The 20,119-nt window shown below is 39.7% G+C and overlaps 1 long non-coding RNA gene across 1 annotated transcript in view; it reads right to left on the bottom strand.

Annotated features, from left to right (window-relative positions):
- The window catches only part of LOC133389973 (uncharacterized), a 30,045-nt gene extending 26,835 nt beyond the window's left edge, over positions 1 to 3,210 (bottom strand). Inside the window, exons 1-2 of the long non-coding RNA XR_009764242.1 lie at positions 3,166 to 3,210; positions 1,585 to 1,637 (exon numbers count right to left, since the gene is read on the bottom strand). This is a non-coding gene — a long non-coding RNA (uncharacterized LOC133389973). The remainder of the gene's footprint in view (positions 1 to 1,584; positions 1,638 to 3,165) is intronic.
- Positions 3,211 to 20,119: the final 16,909 nt, after the last annotated feature.

Here is a 20,119-nt window from a genome sequence, read left to right as displayed (position 1 = left end):
AAGAACCTGTAAAAAACTATTATAAAAACAAATAAAACAGGGGTTCAGTAATAACACTGCTTCTGACTGGCTCCAGAAAATCGCACAAGATCTGTGCAACAGGTACATTTTTAGTCTGTTGGAAATAAGGTTCCATAAATATCCACAAACATGATCTACAGTTTAGAGTCCTTTTTTTTTCTACTTATGGTAATAGAGATGCAGATTTCTTACGCCCTAGGGGTAATAATTCTCCTCACCTGATCTGCACAAATCACTTGGGTGGGGGCTATGAGCCTATGTATATCTTGTGTGTATGAGCATGTGAGAGTGGGTGATGGCCATATCTTTTTTTTGGTCACCCCCACTGGTCTGCACAAGTTTGGCCAAGAGTGAATGTGATCCTTAAATTTTTTTAAAAAAATTGGTCATCCCTAGTCTACACTGACTAGCTGTGTTTAATGAATGCCAGAGACTGCTGTAGATTAACAGTAACTCTTTTATTGTGTATAAGTGGCTATAAAACAGCCCTAACAAACTCACTACTGCAGACCTCACTTGTGTTTTAATTCTTCAGTCCTAGTTCTAATTTCACTGTCCATCCCATCCCCTATAAGACACTGCCTATCTATGCAGGATTACATTTCATTCACAGGCAGTGGCTCTCCAGCATTTCAGACAGAAATCTTTCACATCCCTCTGTGGAGACCTTTTGCATGCTCAGTTATTACATTTGTATACTGCCCATTTGGGTGGTTTGCTTAAACAATAAAATATGATTCACAATGCCAATAAAAACCAAGATAAAATGAATCACCAGAGCAAAAAAGGCTAGTCTACAATCAGCATAAACCACAGTTAAAGCAATGGAAATGAAGTAAGCAATGATCCTTCCCCTTAAAACATCAGATCAGAGCTTGGAAGATTACTTTTTAAAAGTAATAAATTATAGCTACAGTTACATGGCCCCAAAAAGTAGTAATTACCATTACGATTGCTCTGAAAGTAACTGATTACTTTTATTCAAAAGTAGTCACTACAATTACATTTTAGTTAGCTTTTTTAAAAAAAAATGCCTACAAGGTGCTGGCCTTGGCTGCTGCACATCTAAGTAGCCTAAAACAACATTAAAAATAAGCGCGCACACACAGAGGGTAGCAGAATAAAAAAATTATCTGTAATATTAACAGAATGCCATAACAGAATCTCACATCCCCCACCCCACCCGCAGCAATGAAGATACTCCAACACACATAAAGTTCATTTGAAATCAAATTTTACACTTGAAATGCTGCTTTTACAATACATTTCTGTAATGTCTCAAAAGAACAGGATGCTCAAAGAGCAGGTCAGACAAGGAATGTCCTTTTACAGATTATGTTGCCACCAGTACTGAACAGGCGTTCTACTGTGACACTTGAAGGCATGCCTGTGTTATGCTGCAAAAAACAATGCAGCACCCTTTCAACTAAAACACATTTTGATCAATATGGCAGTCCCCTATCATCAAAGAAAAATGCAAACTTTAGTACTTTACTAGTTGCCTTTGTATTTTTTTTTGTCAACAGTATAACTTAGAGGTAACTTAATCCTGTACACACTTACCAGGAAGCTAAGTCCCATTGAACTCCTTGGGTAGACATGTATGCACAATTGAACTGTCAGAAGCAGAAAAGAGACACAACATAGGTAAACAGAAAATGCACATATTAAAAGTAATCCACCAACGTTATCTCTTCTCCTGCAATTAAAAATGTGGTCTTGCCCAGCATATAGTGAAACTATGGAATTTACTACCACAAGAAGCAGTGATGGGCACCAACTTGGATGGCTTTGAAAGAGGATTAGACAAATTCATGGAGGATAAAGCTATCAGCGGCACCTAGCAATGATGGCTATGTTCTACTTCCACTGTCAGAGACAGTCTGCTTCTAAATATCAGCTGCTGGAAATACAAGTGAGGAGAGTGCTGCTCGTGCACTCAGGTCCTGCTTATGGGCTTCCCTTTAGGGCATCTGATGGCCACTGTGAGAACAGGATGCTACGCTAGATGGGCCACTGGTTGGATCCACCATGTTCTTCTTATGTTCTTGTATGTATTGCAACAAACAATGAAGTTACTTGTGGGGCCTTACAGATCAGGGATAGCCAACTTGGTGCCCTCCAGATATTGTAGGACTACAATTTCCATCATCCCTGATAATTGGTTATGTTGTCATGATGCTGAAGTTGGTTCCTAGTTCCCAGTTCCTTATTTGCTTGAAAGTTCAAAACACTAAAAAACAAGAAACATTCACAGCTACAGCAACTCCACAAGAAAGTTAACATGTCTCTGAACCCCAAAATATATGTTGGGGTACCCCATATCTTATATCACTGTGATCTGGGGACTCTCCCTGTCAACAATAACAACAAATTTATTCAATTAAAATTATCAGGCTTCCGAAATGCTCATAAATGCATAATGATGTCATAAAATCATAAAAACAAGTAACTGAGGGTCCCCACCCCAAAATCTGCTCTGGGCTGTGACAAATCATACACCCCAGGAAAGAGGAGGGTGTCCTCTATGAGATGCCAATGCTTCCCACCTGGCCCAGATTTTCTATTGGATTTAGGGAATGTGTAAAGGCATCTATGCACAACCAAAGACATAAAAAGCAAAGGACAAATATCTGTGGGTGTTCACCACAAAATCTTCTCTTAGCCAAGACAAATCAGACACCCCAGAAAATGATAGGGTGTCCTCTATGCTATGCCAGTGCTTATGGCCACCGCTTATGATCTATGTGAATTTTTAAAATTTTTGTATTGGTCTTCCCTGTTACTTACTTTGTTATACCTCAATTATTATTTTTAAAAGCCACTGATGTTGGTAACAGAAGGACTTGTGACAGGGTCAACAAACAATGATTTCTTGAAGACAATGTAATTTCATTTGCCATGGGGAGGATTTGCACAAAAGAGCTTTCAGGGAATATCTTCCTCACATGAAAGGAAGGGCAGGAAAGAAAATTGGAAGCAGCAGCTCTTTAGGCCCCTGGCTGCTTGCTGTTGCAACTTCTGCCTGTCCCTCGGTGGCTTTTGGCTCACGTCTCTCTCCGCTGGTTAGGGAGCAGAGGTGGGAAGGGAGGCAGAAGCCACCTCAAGCTTTGCACGCCCCCCCCCCACATCATCATTTCTCACCTCCACAGCCAGTTCTTCATGTCCATTTTTCTACTTCCTCCTTGCCCTCTGGCTGTTTTCTCCCTTCACTCCTATCCATTTTTAAACAATTGTTTTCTCCACCCCCTCTCATTCTCCACCTCCTCCCTCGTTGCTTCCTAAGCACCCATAGAGCACGAGGGAAGAGCAATGCTGCACAGAAGCCCAATTTGAAGCACATGATTTTTATCCACAAATCAGAGGAACAGAAGACTTCCCCTGCTCCCCCCCCCAGTAATGCCCAAAAGTAACTCTGGAAATGTTACAGTTACAGTTCAAATGTAATGAAGTTACTACTCATTCTATTACCAGCAAAATGTAATGAAGTTACCCACTTGTTACTCAAAAAAGTAATAAATTACAAGTAATTCATTGTTTGTAACTAGTTACTTCCAAGCTCTGCATCAGATACATCTAGGGTTGCCAGGTTCATGGCCTGAGACTGATCCTGTATCTTTAGGAGAAGAGAAAGTCAGCAAAGTGCAGGTGTTCTTGCAACTCTGTAATGGGAAAAACCACAACTTTTAAAGATACAACTTTTAAAGATACAGAAGACCTCTTGGTTGCCAGGCCCAGCAACCAAAAGGTCTTCTGTATCTTTAAAAAATTTTAAAAAGGGAGAATTTGATTTTTTTGGGGGGGGGAAATAATAATAAAACAAATACGATATAACAATTGTTTATAAATAATTTTCATTTCAACAATAATAATAATAAAACAAATACAATATAACAATTGTTTATAAATAATTTTCATTTCAGCAAATCCATTTCAGGGCCCCCTTCATCTTGTGCCCTGTGCCTGTGCACCTGTTGCACCTGCCTAGTTATGGCACTGCCTCTTCAGATAAGGAATAAATGGATGAATTGGAATGCAATCCTATGAACGCTTACTTGAAAGGAAGTCCCACTGAATACAGGGGATCTTACTGCCAAATAAACATGCTTTGGGTTGTGCTGGAGGTTTTCTTAAAATGTTTGATGAAAGTAAACATTGGAGGAGGGGTTTAGTTAAATAAACCATCCTATATTGTAGATTACAAAGCTTATGGAGAGGAGGAAGAGAATGAGTGAACTGATAGCATTGTTGCTGTCATGAGTGTCCCAGATAAGAGTGTACTCAAGAATAGTTAAGTCTGGAAGCCTCTCTTTAGCGAGCTCCTAACATGATTCACCTATGTGTTTGAGAAGAGAAAACAGTGTTGTCCCAAATCCATGCAAAGCACAGCAGCTTTCCATTAGTGCAGTTGTAGTAATGCTAAGTATGGAACAGACAACCAAATGCATTGCATTCATTCCACCTCTTGAATATACAGACATGATTTGCATAATGTCTTATTATTGATATAAATGTTTAAAATGTTTGGGGAGGGGCTGTAGCTCAGTGGTAATCATCTGCTTTGTATACAGAAAGGTCCCAGGTTTAATCTCCAGCACTTCCAGTTAGGGCCAGGAACGTACCCAGTCAGGAACCCAGAAGAGCTGCTTCCAGTTAGAATAGACAATGCTGACCTAGGTGGGCTAATGGTTTGACTCAGTATAAGGCAGCTTCTGATATTTCCTTAAATAAAAATAGTGTGTGTTCAGTATTCCCCTGGTTTGTCTTAATGATGGCACCATAACTTTTTTGAAGGAACATTTTCTGAAATGACTTTTTAAATTTGAATATTGGGTTTTGGAGCATGTAAATAGCTCACTTTACCTTAATTTCCCCTCAATACTGTTGTGCACCATGCCAATCTCTGAGCAGTGAGAGATCTCCAGGGGTTCCTGCACTTGGCTCAGGGTTTGGTTTAGAAAGTAGGTCAGGGGAGTCTATGATGTCTTTATGAAATATGGTTTGTTTATTTATACACATTCCAACCTGAGCTTAAGATGGAAGGGTTCAAAGCATCAGCAGTCCAATAGATCTTGCTTTTTTACAGGCTTATAGGAGGCATCCTAAAGCAGGGAGCCACCCTCTCTGCCTGTCTCCAGTTCCCAGTCTTTCCTCACACCCAACTGAAAACACATGCCTCTCTTTTGGCCTGGGGGAGGGCTCTCCTGAAGAGTTTCAATAACGATAGGATCTCCCTGGCCGATTTGCCAGTTAATGGGCACTTGATAGACCCATCAGCCCACCTGGCTGCTCTATTAGACTAACAAAAGAGACTCATCTGACCAGCGGAGCAGGTTTCACTGCTGCAAAGCCCACCTCCAGGTGCAGGTTTCCAAATCAGAGGTTGGAAGGGGACTCATAGAAATAATCTATCTCAGCCCCCAAACCCATAACAATACTTTGCGACCAATTTATAACAGTTATGTGCTAGTAATTTTTTCCTAGGTTTGGGTAATAGATATGAGGTGGCTCTTAGTGCACCTATTAATTTTCTGCAGACTTTCTCCCTTTGCTTTGTTTTATTTGACATGTTGTATTATTTACTGCTGACACCCTATTGATATTTACTTTAATAATGTGTATTCCTCTATATTACTTATTTGTAGGAAAAAGCTTGGGTGGCCATGCCTTGAGGCAATGATGGCAATGCCTGAAGAAAATACATTATATGCTCTTCACTGCTGTTCATGCACACTGGGAAAAAAGCTGGATATATGATTCACAACAGTCTCTTCAGAAAAATTGGGAGGTTCCCTTCCCCCTTCAAATTTTATGCTGCCTGGTTCCTTTGTGATTATTTGACATAAGTTGTATTATTTAGCTGTGACTGGCCACACCATATTAGTTTGTTGACTGAAACAAGAAAGCAGTCATAGCTCATTGCTCAGTGTCCACAGCCTGTCACAATTCACAGCAAGAAAAAGCCACTGTTATACAAAACTTTGGGATTTCATCCTTTTAGGTAACAGTGGCCTTTTGTGAAGACCACTTTGTGGATAGTTATTACATAAACTTGGACAGAACCTGCTACATGAAGGTGTTCTATAATGGTAGGACTGCACAAGATAAGGAAGGCTGTAGCTGGTGGAATATTGATGTACAACAGGTAACCATGTGGAAGACTTGTGAATACATCTAGTTGCCTGTCCAAGCTCAGACCTGATCTACTTTCAGACCTTATTATAGAACCTACTTTCCCAGGAGGTGTGAGGATTAGTGATACCTCTCTTCATGATCAATTAACAACATGTAATGATTCATGGAACAGTTTATTTATTGTTTATTTATTAAAGTTATATCTCACCCTTCCTCCCAAAGGAGTCCAGGCCAGCAAGGAAATTGGTGTCCCTGACTGAAGTCTTCTACAGTTTCTAGTTTGTAAGACTCAGTATTACTAAACAGCTCAGTTCAGCTGGATCTGTGTAGATGCCCCTAGCCTAGACTGTATGTGTGATTTGGCTTTGCTCAAAATAATGAGAGCTCCATTGTAGTCACCAGAGAAATCCTTTACTTTGTGAGTCAGCACATGCCAGTTGCAAGCAGACAGTTTGCTAATTCATTAAAGAATCCAGTACCAAATCTAAATGCAAGCAACACCTACATTTTGGCCAGTAATCTCCCATTGTGAATAAATTGCTCCCATCTAGGAGCACATCCTTTGCTATTTAAAGTATCCCTTTTTGTATTTCCAGAGAGCTCCTAAGTTCCCCCCTCTTCAGCAAAGGCAAATATTTGTTGTTGTTGTTGTTATGTGCCTTCAAGTTGATCATGACTTATGGCGACCCTATGAATCACCAGTGCAGCTGTGGGCAAGCTGCATAGTCCCAAGGAGCCCAGCTGGCAGTTGCAGACAAGGAAGGGGCTGGCTTGTGCAGCTGTGGCAAGCTGAACAGGCCCTAGCCAGCTGGGGAGGACTAGCCTCAGAGGGAGGCAATGGTAAACCCCCTCTAAATACCGCTTACCATGAAAACCCTATTCATAGGGTAGCCATAAATTGGGATTGACTTGAAGGCAGTCCATTTCCATTTTCCATGGATCAGCGACCTCCAATAGCATCTGTCGTGAACCTCCCTGTTCAGATCTTGTAAGTTCAGGTCTGTGGCTTCATCAATTCCTCTCTTGTTTGGCCTTCCTCTTTTTTTACTCCCTTCTGTTTTTCCCAGCATTATTGTCTTTTTTAGTGAATTATGTCTTCTCATTATGTGTCCAAAGTATGATAATCTCAGTTTCATCATTTTAGCTTCTAGTGATAGTTCTGGTTTAATTTGTTCCAACATCCATTTATATGTCTTTTTTGCAGTCTGTGGTATGCGCAAAGCTCTCCTCCAACACCACATTTCAAATGAGTTGATTTTTCTCTTATCCGCTAAGGCAAGTGTACCTTGCTGAAAATTGAGTAGAACTTTACCAAGGAGAGGCAACCAGCAAGGGTCTCTCTAACAGGAGAATCTTTCTACTTTTAATCACATAGAAAGTATAAAGTACCCAGGAGAAAAAGGGCAGATTAATTACAAGAAAAAAGTGTTCTTAATAATAATAATAATAAATTTAATTTTTGTGTCGCCTATCTGGCCGAAACCACTCTAGGCGACGTACAACATTAAAATTCAACAGTACAATATAGATACATAATAAAATACAGTGCAGTCAACAATAACCATTTTAAAAAGCGGCAGTACAGGGCCATCAATAGACAATTTTAAAACAATATAAAGAAATTAGCCCACCCCGGGGACCCCAAAGGCCTGTCCAAAGAGCCATGTTTTTAAGGCTCGGCGAAATGTATCCAGGGAAGGGGCATGGCGAAGACCGAACGGGAGGGAGTTCCAGAGAGTGGGGGCCGCCACTGAGAATGCCCTCTCTCTAGTCCCCACCAACCTAGCTGTTTTCTTGTTGGCCTCTTCAAAGTTTGGCATGTGAATTGGGCTCTGTTGGAAAATTTGTGTATAAGGAGCTCAGATTCTATTGGAAGTACGAAGAAGGCACATTTTGCTTCATAAAAAAGCTCCAAGCCCATTGATAATGGTGCCTTTTTAGGCTACAATGAAGAGGTCAAACTTTATTCTTACTAAATTTCCCTACCAATGACAGGTAAATATATCATCTCATCTTTTTGATTTCTTCCTATCTCTTGTATCTTCCCAATCTTATCTGGCTCAGACTCTCATGAGATGAGAAAACTATTGATTTGTATGTAATCCTTTCCCCTTCCTAGTCCTCTCACCTTCTCCATAGCAAAAACTGGGGCTCTTTAAGGCTTAATCTTGTAATTCCATATTGCCATTAGACAACTTTCCACCTCTAGTCTCTCCCTTGCAATAGAAACTATGTATATAAACCAGGAAACCCATGGGTGGGTTAACCTTTGTAAGCATTATTAACCCTTTTATTCTGTCTGTTTCTGTAATGGTATTTTAAGCCACAAAACTATGTTGTTGCTTCCGAATCATTTTATATTGGCTTGCCACTACCTTTAAATCTTACTTTTTTTTATAACAGCAAACATTATTTATGGTCAACTGACCATTAATACATAAAATAAAACACATAGTAATAAAAATGCATATTAATTAGGGTTGTCAGGTTCAGGACCTGAGACTGATCTGAGGTCTCTGTATCTTTAAAAGTTGTGCAGGGGGAGGGAGAATTCCACCTTGTGGTTTTTCCCATTACATTGTTGCAAGAACACCTGCACTTGGCTGACTTTCTCTTCTCCTAAAGATACAGGATCAGTCTCAGGCCCTGAGCCTGGTAACCCTAATATTAATAGAAATGGGAAGAAATACAGAAATTATAAAATGCAAATCATTAATATAAAATGGCCAACAAATCATAAGTGGTCTAGTTCAAATAGCCAGATTCAGACTTTTTGCCACTTGCATGGTGATTTATTAGAACCCTGGAGTAAAATAATCATAAGACACTCAAGAGGATGGCCTGGAAATGACCATGTAATGGGATGTATTAGGTCTTTTCTAGCCCATTGATAATAGCTACAATTGAAGATAACATGCAAGATGGACTCCACCTCAACGTTATTGCAGGGGCAGCATCTGTTATTCTTTTTAAATAATGACTGCAATTGTAACAACATTGTGGTTGTTGCTAGCTGTTTGGAGCAAGCCCACTATTATTGGTCAGTGCTAAATTCCCCCAAATTAAGCAAGATAATCAAAGCGAATGCAATGGGACTACTACCAGTCATCAATTTTGTCTGCATGCAACTGTCTCCAATAAAAATCCCAAGAGTAGCATTGCTAGTTCCCTAGAATTAGCTTGTGCATGAGTATACCAGTGCAGTGGATTAAATAATTTATGAACTGCAGAATCAAATACTTATGCATACACCTAGATAGGTGACTTTTCCAAGCTTGCACTAAAAAAGAATTGTTACCAGATCTGCTAACATGTCTATACAGATGTATGCATCGTAAATATGTATCTTATATATGTCTTGGTACAAAAGCTAATTTTAGGGAATTAGCAATATTACTCTTGGGATCTTTACTGGAGACAGTTGTGCAACATAGACAGAATTGCATTGGCTTTCACTATCTTTCTTATTTGGGGGAGGGAAGATTTAGTCCTGACCAATATTTGCTCCAGACAGACAGCAACAACCACACCACTCTTTGCAATTGTAGTATTTGTTCAGTAAGAAGTAATCAATCATTAATATGGCCTAAATGCTAGTGTAAAGGATTGCAGCCCCAGTCACGTACTTGCATTAACTACCTAATAGGTTTTCCTGTCACTAACTTCCTGTCACCAAGAACTAACTTGTCCCCCCTCCACCCACCAAAAAAATATTAAAATTTTCATGCTCCTGACTCTTGGGCTGTGTTGAATATTTCTTTCCAAATTTCTTCCCCTAGCCTTTGTTAGAAAAAAAGGTCCAATGAAGGTGTGTGTGTGTGTGTACTTTTCCCAGCCATAGTCCTTCTATATGACACACCTGTAGGTCCAACTTACTCACGGGAAGTCTATCAGCACTTTTTGATATGCTTGCCTTTGCAATCCAAAGCTGGAAGACAACATCCTCCCAAATAACTTCTGTAATTCAGCAGTATTCTATCAAGGGTGGCCACAAGTGGCAAAGGCTATTTTAGTAGGTCTCGTTAGTGCTACTATTACACTGTAAATTGTCCTGCATAATTGTTCATTGCACGGTTAACTATGCCTTTAAAATTCAGGGCATTTCTCCATTTGACACTAAAACTGCCTTTTGCTGGTCCTCTCTTTATAATATAAATGACAAGGCTATACATTAAAATATTGAAACAATTCTCTTCCACTTTAAAAATCCTGGATTAGCAGCACTAACATGCACACATAAATAATGGTTCAAAAAAACCCCCAATCCCTCAGTGGTACTCTTGAAATCATGTGTGAAAATGCTCTCTTTTTTTTTTTTTTTTTTATATAGTTTTTATTCAAATTTTTCCAAAAAACAAACAAAACAAAGTAAGAAAAAACATAACAATACTACAACAAAAAATAAAAATAAAATGGTTGACTTCCGATTTGTCACAGATCAGCTATAAGTATATAATATACATCAAACCTGTCCCTTAATATGTACATACAGAATCCCTTTTCTCCATAAGCTGTCTTAATTAATCATCAAATCCCAGTATCATCATTTTATTTTGATCTTTCGACAAAAAGTCTAAGAGAGGCTTCCAATCCTTAAGGAATGTATCTGTCGATTTTTCTCTAAGTAAACACGTCAATTTATCCATTTCTACTAAGTCCATTAATTTCAGTAGCCATTCTTCCATTGTTGGTATTGATTCCATTTTCCACTTTTGTGCATATAATAATCTTGCTGCCGTAATCATATATAATAATATTCTTCCATATTTCTTTTCTATTTGTTTATCCATAAAACCCAGTAAAAAAAATTCTGGTTTTGACTGAATATTTATCTTTAAAATTTTTTGCATCTTCCTACCTATCTGTGCCCAGAATAATTTCGCCTTTTTACATGACCACCACATATGATAAAAAGATCCTTCTTGTTGTTTACATTTCCAACAAACATTAGAGACATTACTATACATTTTTGACAGCTTTTCTGGAGTCATGTACCAACGGTACATCATTTTATAAAATTTTCTTTAAGATTATAACATAATGTAAATTTCAAGCCTTTTTTCCACATATTTTCCCATTGATCCATTTGTATGTTATGACCAAAATTTTTTGCCCACTTTACCATGCACTCTTTTACTTGTTCTTCCTCCATATCCATTTTCAATAAAAGTTTATACATTTTTGCAATTATGTTTTCATCATTTGTATACAAACCTATTTCAAAATCAGATTTACTTATTTCAAACCCATACATTTTCTTGTCCATTTTATATCTTTCTAACAATTGTAAATAGGCAAACCAATGAAAACTATATCCTTCCTTTATCAATTGTTCTCTCTCTTTCATTGTGTATTCTCCATGTACATTTTCTAATAGTTCTTGATAAGTTAACCATTTCTCTTTTCCAGACATTTCTCTTCTATAAAACGCTTCTTGACTTGAGACACATAATGGTATTTTCGAATAAAACCTTGGTTTGTATCTATTCCATATTTTCAACAGAGAACGTCTTATAAAATGATTGTTAAAGTCTACGTTTACTTTTACTTTGTCATACCATAGATATCCATGCCATCCCCACTTCAGATTGTGGCCCTCCAAATCCAATAGTCTTTTATTCCTCAATAAGATCCATTCCTTTATCCAGACTAAACAGCAGGCAGCAAAATAAAGTCTCAAATTTGGTAATCCCAGTCCTCCTCTTTCTTTAGCGTCTTGAAGTAATTTAAATTTAACTCTTGGTTTTTTTCCTTGCCATACAAATTTAGAAATATCTTTTTGCCATTGTTTAAAAGGTAAATCAGAGGATATTACAGGTATTGTTTGAAACAAAAACATCATTCTCGGTAATACATTCATTTTTATCACAGATATTCTACCCATTAATGACAGTTGTAGTTTATCCCATCTTAGCAAGTCTTTCTTAATCTCTGTCCATAATTTTTCATAATTATTATGAAACAGCTTTGAGTTTTTATTTGTCATGATGATGCCTAGATATTTCAACTTTTTTTCTATTGTAAAATCTGTCTTGTCCATTAACTCTTTCTGTTCCCTTAAAGTTAAATTTTTCACCAACATCTTTGTTTTTTGATTGTTGATCTTAAATCCTGCTAACGGTCCAAATTCTTTTAATTTGTCCATCAATATATGAATTCCTTCCAAAGGGTTTTCTAGTACAATTATCAAATCATCAGCAAATGCTCTCAATTTATATTCTTCTTTTTTTATTTTTAATCCCGAAATCCTTTTATCTTGCCTTATATCTCTAAGCAGCACTTCTAAAACCAGAATAAATAAAAGGGGAGATAATGGACATCCTTGTCTTGTACCCTTTTGTATTTCACATGAATCCGTTAAGTCTCCATTAACAATTATCTGGGCCTTCTGTGATGTATAAATCGATCTGATCCATTTTATAAAGTTGTCTCCAAAATCCATTTGCTCCAAAACCTGGAACATAAATTTCCAATTCAAATTATCAAATGCTTTTTCAGCATCTAAAAAAATCAAAGCTGCTTGTTTATCATTTCGTTGTTCTAAATATTCCAACACATTCAAAACATTCCTGACGTTGTCACGTAATTGTCTTTTAGGTAAAAACCCTGATTGATCTTCCTGAATAAATTGTTGCAATATTATTTTCAATCTTTCAGCCAAAATCATTGTAAAAATTTTATAGTCATTATTCAGTAGAGATATTGGCCGATAATTTTTTGTTTTAGTTAAATCTTGGTCCTCTTTAGGTATTAATGTTATATTAGCATTTTTCCAACTATCCGGTATCTTTCCCTCTTGCAGAATAGAATTCATTGTAGACTGTAAGGGTAGCAAGAGTTCTTCCTCCAAACATTTATAATACATTGCAGATAGCCCATCTGGTCCTGGCGCCTTTCCTAATTTAATTTTATTTATAGCTTCAGATATCTCTCTTGACGTAATAGGGCCATTAATAACTTGTCTCTGAAAATCTGTAATTTTCGGCAAATTCTGTTTAGATAAATACTCTTCTATTTTTTCAGATGGAATTTCTTGACACTTATACAATGTTGAGTAATATTGATGAAAAATCTTTTTGATTTTTACATTATCTGTCAGCGTCTCATCTCCTTCTTGTATCTTTAAAATAATATTTTTTTGACGTTCTTTTCTTAATTTATATGCTAACCATTTCCCAGGTTTATTTGCAAATTCAAAAGTCCTTTGTTTAGCAAAATTTAATTTCCTTTCAATTTCTCTAACTGTCAACATTGATACTTGCTTCTGTAGCATTTTAATTTGATTTACAATAGAAACTTTAGCTGGATTCTTTTTCAATTCTTCCTCTTTTTGTTTTATTTCTTCCAAAATTAATTGCATTTTCTGTTGTTTCTTTTTTTTTAATTCAGAATTACATTTAATAAAGTATCCCCTCATAAATGCCTTACTAGTATCCCAAACAATATTTTCACTTGTTCCTTTATATAAATTATATTCAAAGAACTCCTTTAATTTCTTCTTACATTCTTGTACTACTTTATCATTCTGTAATAAAGATTCATTTAGTCTCCATCTAAATCCAAGATTTTTTTTTTTTAAAGTTAATATCACAGGATTGTGGTCCGAAAAAGTTTTTGGTAATATATCCATTTTAAAAATATCCTTCGCTAAAATTTTTGACATCCAAATCATATCAATCCTCGAAAATGTTTTATGTCTTTCTGAAAAATAAGTAAATTCCTTTGCATTATCATTTATATATCTCCAGGTATCCACCAATTCTAAATGTTCCATGAGTTCAAAACAAATCTTCGGTAATTTACCTTGTGTCTCTTTGATATTTTTTTCAGAAAGCCTATCAATTTTTGGTGAGATTACCCCATTCCAGTCACCCATGACACACCAATGCTCATATGAAAACTCTGACAATTTTTCCATAAGTCCTGTATAAAACCTTGTTTTATCTTCATTGGGGGCATAAATACCCACTATCAAAATGTTTGTACCTTGTAAAGTAATTTCAACCCCCACAAATCTACCACTATCGTCCAATAATACCAATTTAGGAAGCAATTGTGGGTTAATATAGAGAACAACTCCATTTTTTTTTTTTGGTCCAGCTGAAATAAATTCTTCACCCAAATTTTTACAAATCAAATATTTGGAATCTTTCTTCTGAATATGAGTTTCTTGTAGACAAATTATATCCAATTTTAATTTTTTCAAATAATGAAACACTTTCTTTCTCTTCTGCGCCGTGTTGGCTCCATTTATATTCCAAGTTAGGTATTTGTAATCCATCATTAAGCGTGTATTTTAAAATTTGCCTGATGCTCCTTTTGATCCATCATCTTCCTTCCCCTCCTCTGCATATCCTTGTTGACTTTGTTTCCCAGGAACTATATCCATATCTTTGAGTTTATCTTCTTCCATATCTTTTGAAGCTTTTCTCAAGAAGTCCCTTGCTTTTTGAACAGTATTCAGTCTGTATTTCTGTTGTCTGAATGTAAAAATCACTCCTTCTGGAACGTCCCACCTAAATTGAATTTTGCATTGCTTAAGTTTTTCTGTAAGGAAAGCATATTCTTTTCTCTTACGTAAAAGTCTAATAGGAATTTCCTTCATCACCAGTATTTCCTTACCATCAATTTTAAAGGTATATTTAAAGTGTTGCTGTAAAACCATATCTCTGGTCGTCATCTTTACGAAATGAACAAGCACATCTCTTGGAATTTTTTTCATTGTTGCATATCTGGAGTTAATTCTATAAACTTTGTCTATTTCAAATTCCATCCTATCTTCATTCAAGTCCAGAAATTTTACTAAAGCATTAACAATTTTATCTCTAATGTCTTCACCTGTTTCCTCAGGGATTGCACGGAATCTCAAACAATGCTCTTTATTTCTCATTTCAGTCACAGCTAAATAGTCCAAATTTTTTTCTAGTTCCAGATTTAGTATATCTGTTCTATTCTCCAAGGTTTGTACCTTTTCTTTAGTATTTTTTGCATCTTCCTTTATTTGCCCATTTGTCCCTTTAATCTCATCCACTTGTGTCTTAATATAGTCTTTTATATCTGTCAATTCAGTTTTCATTTCCTGTTTCATTTCCTGTTTTATAGCATTAATCCCTTCCATTATTTTTTGAAACATTTCTGGGGGTATATCCTCTTCCTGTGTATCAATAGAACCTCTTCGCCCCTGGGCCTTGGTTGTTTTTTTAGTTGTCATTTTCAAAAAGAGGCCTTTAATTTCTAATATTAATCACTGTTTCAGAACCTAAGGGCAGTCTATTTCTTTTCTTTTTTTCCCTCCACCAAAAAGAAGAGTTAATATTCCAGGCCTATTATTGAAATCCAGCCAGCACAACACAGTCCTTATCTGCTTCCAAGAATGCAAAACAATTCTGGTTGCCAAGACTAAACAATTAGTAGCATATACGAGCAGCGGATTCATCCAACAAGAAATAGTCCAAAGAGAAAAATAGTCCAAAATATAATAATTACCTCTCATCCGTTTTTAAACTTTAAAAGTCCAAATTCAAGCCAGCTTTTTGTCGTAAAAAAAGTATATAAGTTGTTTATATTTTCTTTCTTCCTTAATTATATTTAAAAGAGAAAAAGTATGACTCACCCAGGTTTCTCAATTGCTGATTCATAAACAAATCCCTTTTATTGCAGTAATTTAAGCCGAATGATAAGGTTTAGGCAGAAGTGGGCTCGCTGGTTAAGAACGTTTTTTTTTGAGAGAAGAAAAAACGCTTCGCTTTATTCCAGTTCAGCTTGCGTGGAATTCCTGACTCCGTCTTCAGCCGATCGGCTTGCCTTCTTATCTCAGGAATTTCCTGATCAATTCCAGCCGCCGACAGCTCAACGAAGTCTTGTGGAAGATCTGATCGGTTCTCCTATACCTTGGAGAACATTTAAGCCAGTCCAAGATTCCTCTTGGCTGGCTTTTAACCTGAAAAAAGCTTCCTCTGAGGCAGAGCTCCCTCAGAGACAACCACCAGCCAGCACCACTTCCCGGAAGTCCCATGTGTGAAAATGCTCTCAATCATACACACTGGATTTTTAAAATGGCATTGTGGCAGCTAAATTACACACACGCGCACACACACACACACACACACACACACGTTTATTTGAGGCCTCAACAAAATTTATTTGAAAAATGTAGAAGTGGTGGGGGTGGTAATAAGCCTCTGTTCTGTAAAACACCAAAAGAAAATTGATCTGTCAAGAAGACTCAAATATCATTTGCTTAAATTTTGCTCACAGCTCCTCCCTAAATTGCTTCCTAAATTTTGAAAGACATTTTGATAGATTTCTTCTATAAGGCTATGATCCTGTCAGTCTAGAACAGAGAGCTAACATTTTTATCATGCCCTTTATTGAAGAAACTCAGGGATAGCATGCATGGGTTTTCTTCTTGCATTCTACTTCACCACAACCATGTGGAGTAGATTAGACTGAAAGAGAGCCAGCATGACTAGTCCAAAGTCACCCAGTGAGCATTACGACTGAGCAGGGATTTGCACCTGGGTCTTTCTTGTTCTAGTCCAATACTCTAACCACTGCACCACACTGGGTTTTTCATAGGTCCCCTTGCAAATTTTAGAAGTAATGTGAAGGTGACAATGGAGGGTGTAATAAAATAATTCTACTCAACTCTGCAACTCTTACAACAATACTATAAAAGGACTGCTGCCTCTTATCTGGTGTTCCCCAGAAGCGTTTCCTTAATCCATTTGAAAAGTTTTTGGTTCCTGTTATCAGTCACTCACATCAGGAGTGACTTACCATAGCAATCACGTAAAACCCTGTTATGCAGTTAGGTAAAATCCCAATTTGCTGGATCCCCTAAGGCAGAGGTTCCTAAACTGTGATCCACAGACCACCACTGGTCTGCGAGCTTCAGGCTAGTGGTCTGCAGTGCGTCTTTGAAGAGCAGCAAGAGCTGCTTGGTCACTATCTCAGTCTCTACTTTGAACTATGTTTATTCCCCTGCAGCCAGCAAAGCAAGTCCTGCTCCACGTGTCCGAGTGAAGCCTGGATGGGTGGTGCGCATCTGCGGCCTGGGGTTGAAGCCCCGGTTGCCATTGAAGGTAAGGGTATCAGTCATCCGTTGCGCTGTTTGCGATGTGTAAAAGGGTGGGGGCAGCTTTAGGCTATTTAAGCATGTGCCGCCCTCCCTCCCTTCCTCTCGGCGTGCGACAGAGAATCGAGGAGGATCAGCGAGGCGAGGGACCTGATCGTGGCAGCCATTTTGTTGGGCTGCATGTGGCCAGCGCCATTTTAGGAAGCTGTGGCCTGCAGTGGCGGGCAGCCTGTGGTGGCAGGCACCACTCAGCTGTGGCCTGCATCTGCAGGCTAGGTTTGGCGGTGGGGCAAGCAGGAGATCCGGCTTTCCCTGAGTTGGGGAAGCCTGCTGGAGGTTGCTTGCCCTCTTTAGCGGCGGTAGTGCGAAATTCTTTTAGTAACGGAATTCCATCATGGCGGCAGGAGTAACAGCTACGGGCGAGGGAGCTCCGCAACAAACAGCTTTTATGCGGTAATTTCTCCCTTGTTGGAGGTTACAATGCATTGGAAAATATGGGGTAGCCTCCCCCCCTCTTATGTCACCACCCTCGGACCCAACTTGGATGCCAGCTATCAGAAATACCATGTAAGACTTTCACCTACGCTGGGCCGCCGCTGCCGCTGCCGCCGCCGTTTCCTGGTTGCCGGATCGGAGCTGGGGATGAGCTGCGGCCCTTCGGCGAGCCTGGGGCTGCGGCCTCTATTCGGGAGACAGTGTTGTTCGCCGCGGCAGTTTTCCGCTGGCTGCTGGGGTTGGGGCGCGCCCCTGCGGCCTCCGTTGTCCTGCCGTGCTGGCCTTGCTCGTTTTGCCTTGTGTCGGCCGCGTTTTGCCTCTCATCGCCTTTGCTTTTGGCTTCTCGGGGAGAACTTTCCTGTTGGTCGCGTCTTCGTGGGGCCTGTTTGTGCCGCCTCTCGCTGTTTGCTACGCTGGATGCTGGATGCTGAGAGTGAGAGGAGATGTCGCTTTCGGTTTCGCAAATGATGCACCTTGTGGACAATACGGGCCAGAAGCTTTATTGAACTTTACTGTAGTAACCTTTACCTGTTGTTTTAGTTTTATTGCTGTTTTGATGTTGTGATACTTATATATTATGACTTTGTACATCGCTCAGAGTGGCTCCGTTTCCAGCCAGATGGGCGATAAATAAATCGCAGAAATAAAAATAAAATAAAATAAATAATTTGTAATTCTTTTTATAGCTAGGCAGTGATTGATTTGTTGATTTGTTGATTGATTGATGGATTGATCAAGTTAATCAGCAGTGATTGATTGATTGATCTGATTGATTGATTATTGAGTGATTGACACAGGAGTGATTATGCCTCCCAAAAAGGGCAGGGGGGGCAAAGGGCAAGGCCCCTAAGGCACCACCCCAACTGTTGCCAGTGTTGGGAGTGCCTCAGGAGGAGGATGTTGTGCCCCCATGGGCAGCTATCCTTGCTTGGCTGGAGGCACTGGAGAGACAGAAAAGGCAAAGGGGGAGACAGGAACATCAGGGTCCTGAACTTCCTGGATCATCACAGGCCAGGCCTAAGAGGCTAAAAGGCAGGGGGGATGGGCAGCAGACCTGCTAATGCTAGTGCTGTTGATTTGATTTTGACTAGGCTGGATGCACTGGAGGCTGGGCCTAGCACGGCCCCTGCCATGACATCTGGAGGGGAAGTGGCAGTGAGACCAGTCTCGGAGTGCCAGTCAGCTATGGCGCCATCAGTGGCAAGTACAGGTGAGTCGGCCGCACAAGACCCATGGAGGGACTGGATGGGATATGCCACCCATGGGGGTTCTGATCTCAGGGCCAGGGATGGCCTTCCGCCCAACCTGGTGGAGTGGCGGCAGGTCAGTCCGCTGGGGCTTTTAGTGGAGCAGATGTTTCCAGTCTGGCTCAGCAAACACCGATTATGGCGGCTTGTACCCAGGTGTGGCAGCCATCAAGATCAGGTAGGGAAACTGAGGCTGCTGCCAATGAGACTGGGAGCCAGCCTGCTGATTCTTCGTTGCCCCTGAAGGTAACAGAACAGCCAGCTAAGGAGGTGGCTAAGGACCCGTTGGGGGCTGTGGCGGTGGATGCTATTGCCTTTGGGGAAATGTCAGTGCCTCTCGGCTTTCATTTACTCCCTACCACAAAGGAAAAAATTATGCGGGGGGAGTATGTCAACCTGTTCTCCCTGCTATACTGGGAGCCTCCCAAAAAGGACAAAGAAAAAGGGGAGGATAGGGATTACGATAGGCCCAGGTGCAGGAGCGTGGATAGGTCATGGGCCAATGGCTACTGGCCTACCTGATTTACGCAGGTGTTATAGTACAGAAGCAGCCGCAGAGAGGTCTGCTGCTGCTCAAGTACTTGGACATTATATACAGGGGTTATTCTGAGTTCTCAGGCCTGGCTGGGTCTCCTATGATGAGGCCTTTAGGATGAAAGCGGCTTTTGATACAGCTTTACCATGCGATAGGAAGGAGCCCGAGTTATAGCTGCAATTTATGGTGGCCGCCTGGGCTCTGGGGGGTGATAGGAGTGACAGTGGGCATCTCCTGAGCAGCCAGCGACTACCCTTCCCCGTGTTAATGCGGGGCAAGGGGTTCAACGTAGGCTGCTTTGCTGGAAATTCAGCTCCATGGGTGTGTGTGCTCGCAATCCCTGTCATTTCAGGCATGAGTGCTCCATCTGTGGTGGTTCGCACTCATGCACCAATTGCCCCCATGGTAGGTCATTTAGAGGGGAGTCGGCAGGAAGCAGCCCCCTCCTGGCGCTGCTCAAGGTAAGGGGCCCCTCCCCAGTTAAGCTGGAGGTGTTGAGGGCATAGTTAGTAGGCTACGCAGTTGGCAGAGGTGGTCAGTTCTTGTTACAAGGTTTTTTGTTAGCTTTTAGGATACCATGTACCGGCCAGCTGATTGCTTTCATGTCCC

This window comes from Rhineura floridana, chromosome 8 (genome assembly GCF_030035675.1).
Source record: "Rhineura floridana isolate rRhiFlo1 chromosome 8, rRhiFlo1.hap2, whole genome shotgun sequence".
Classification (NCBI taxonomy): Eukaryota; Metazoa; Chordata; class Lepidosauria; order Squamata; family Rhineuridae; genus Rhineura; species Rhineura floridana.
The sequence above is the reverse complement of the archived record's forward strand: the minus strand, read 5'-3'. Positions and strand labels throughout refer to the sequence as shown.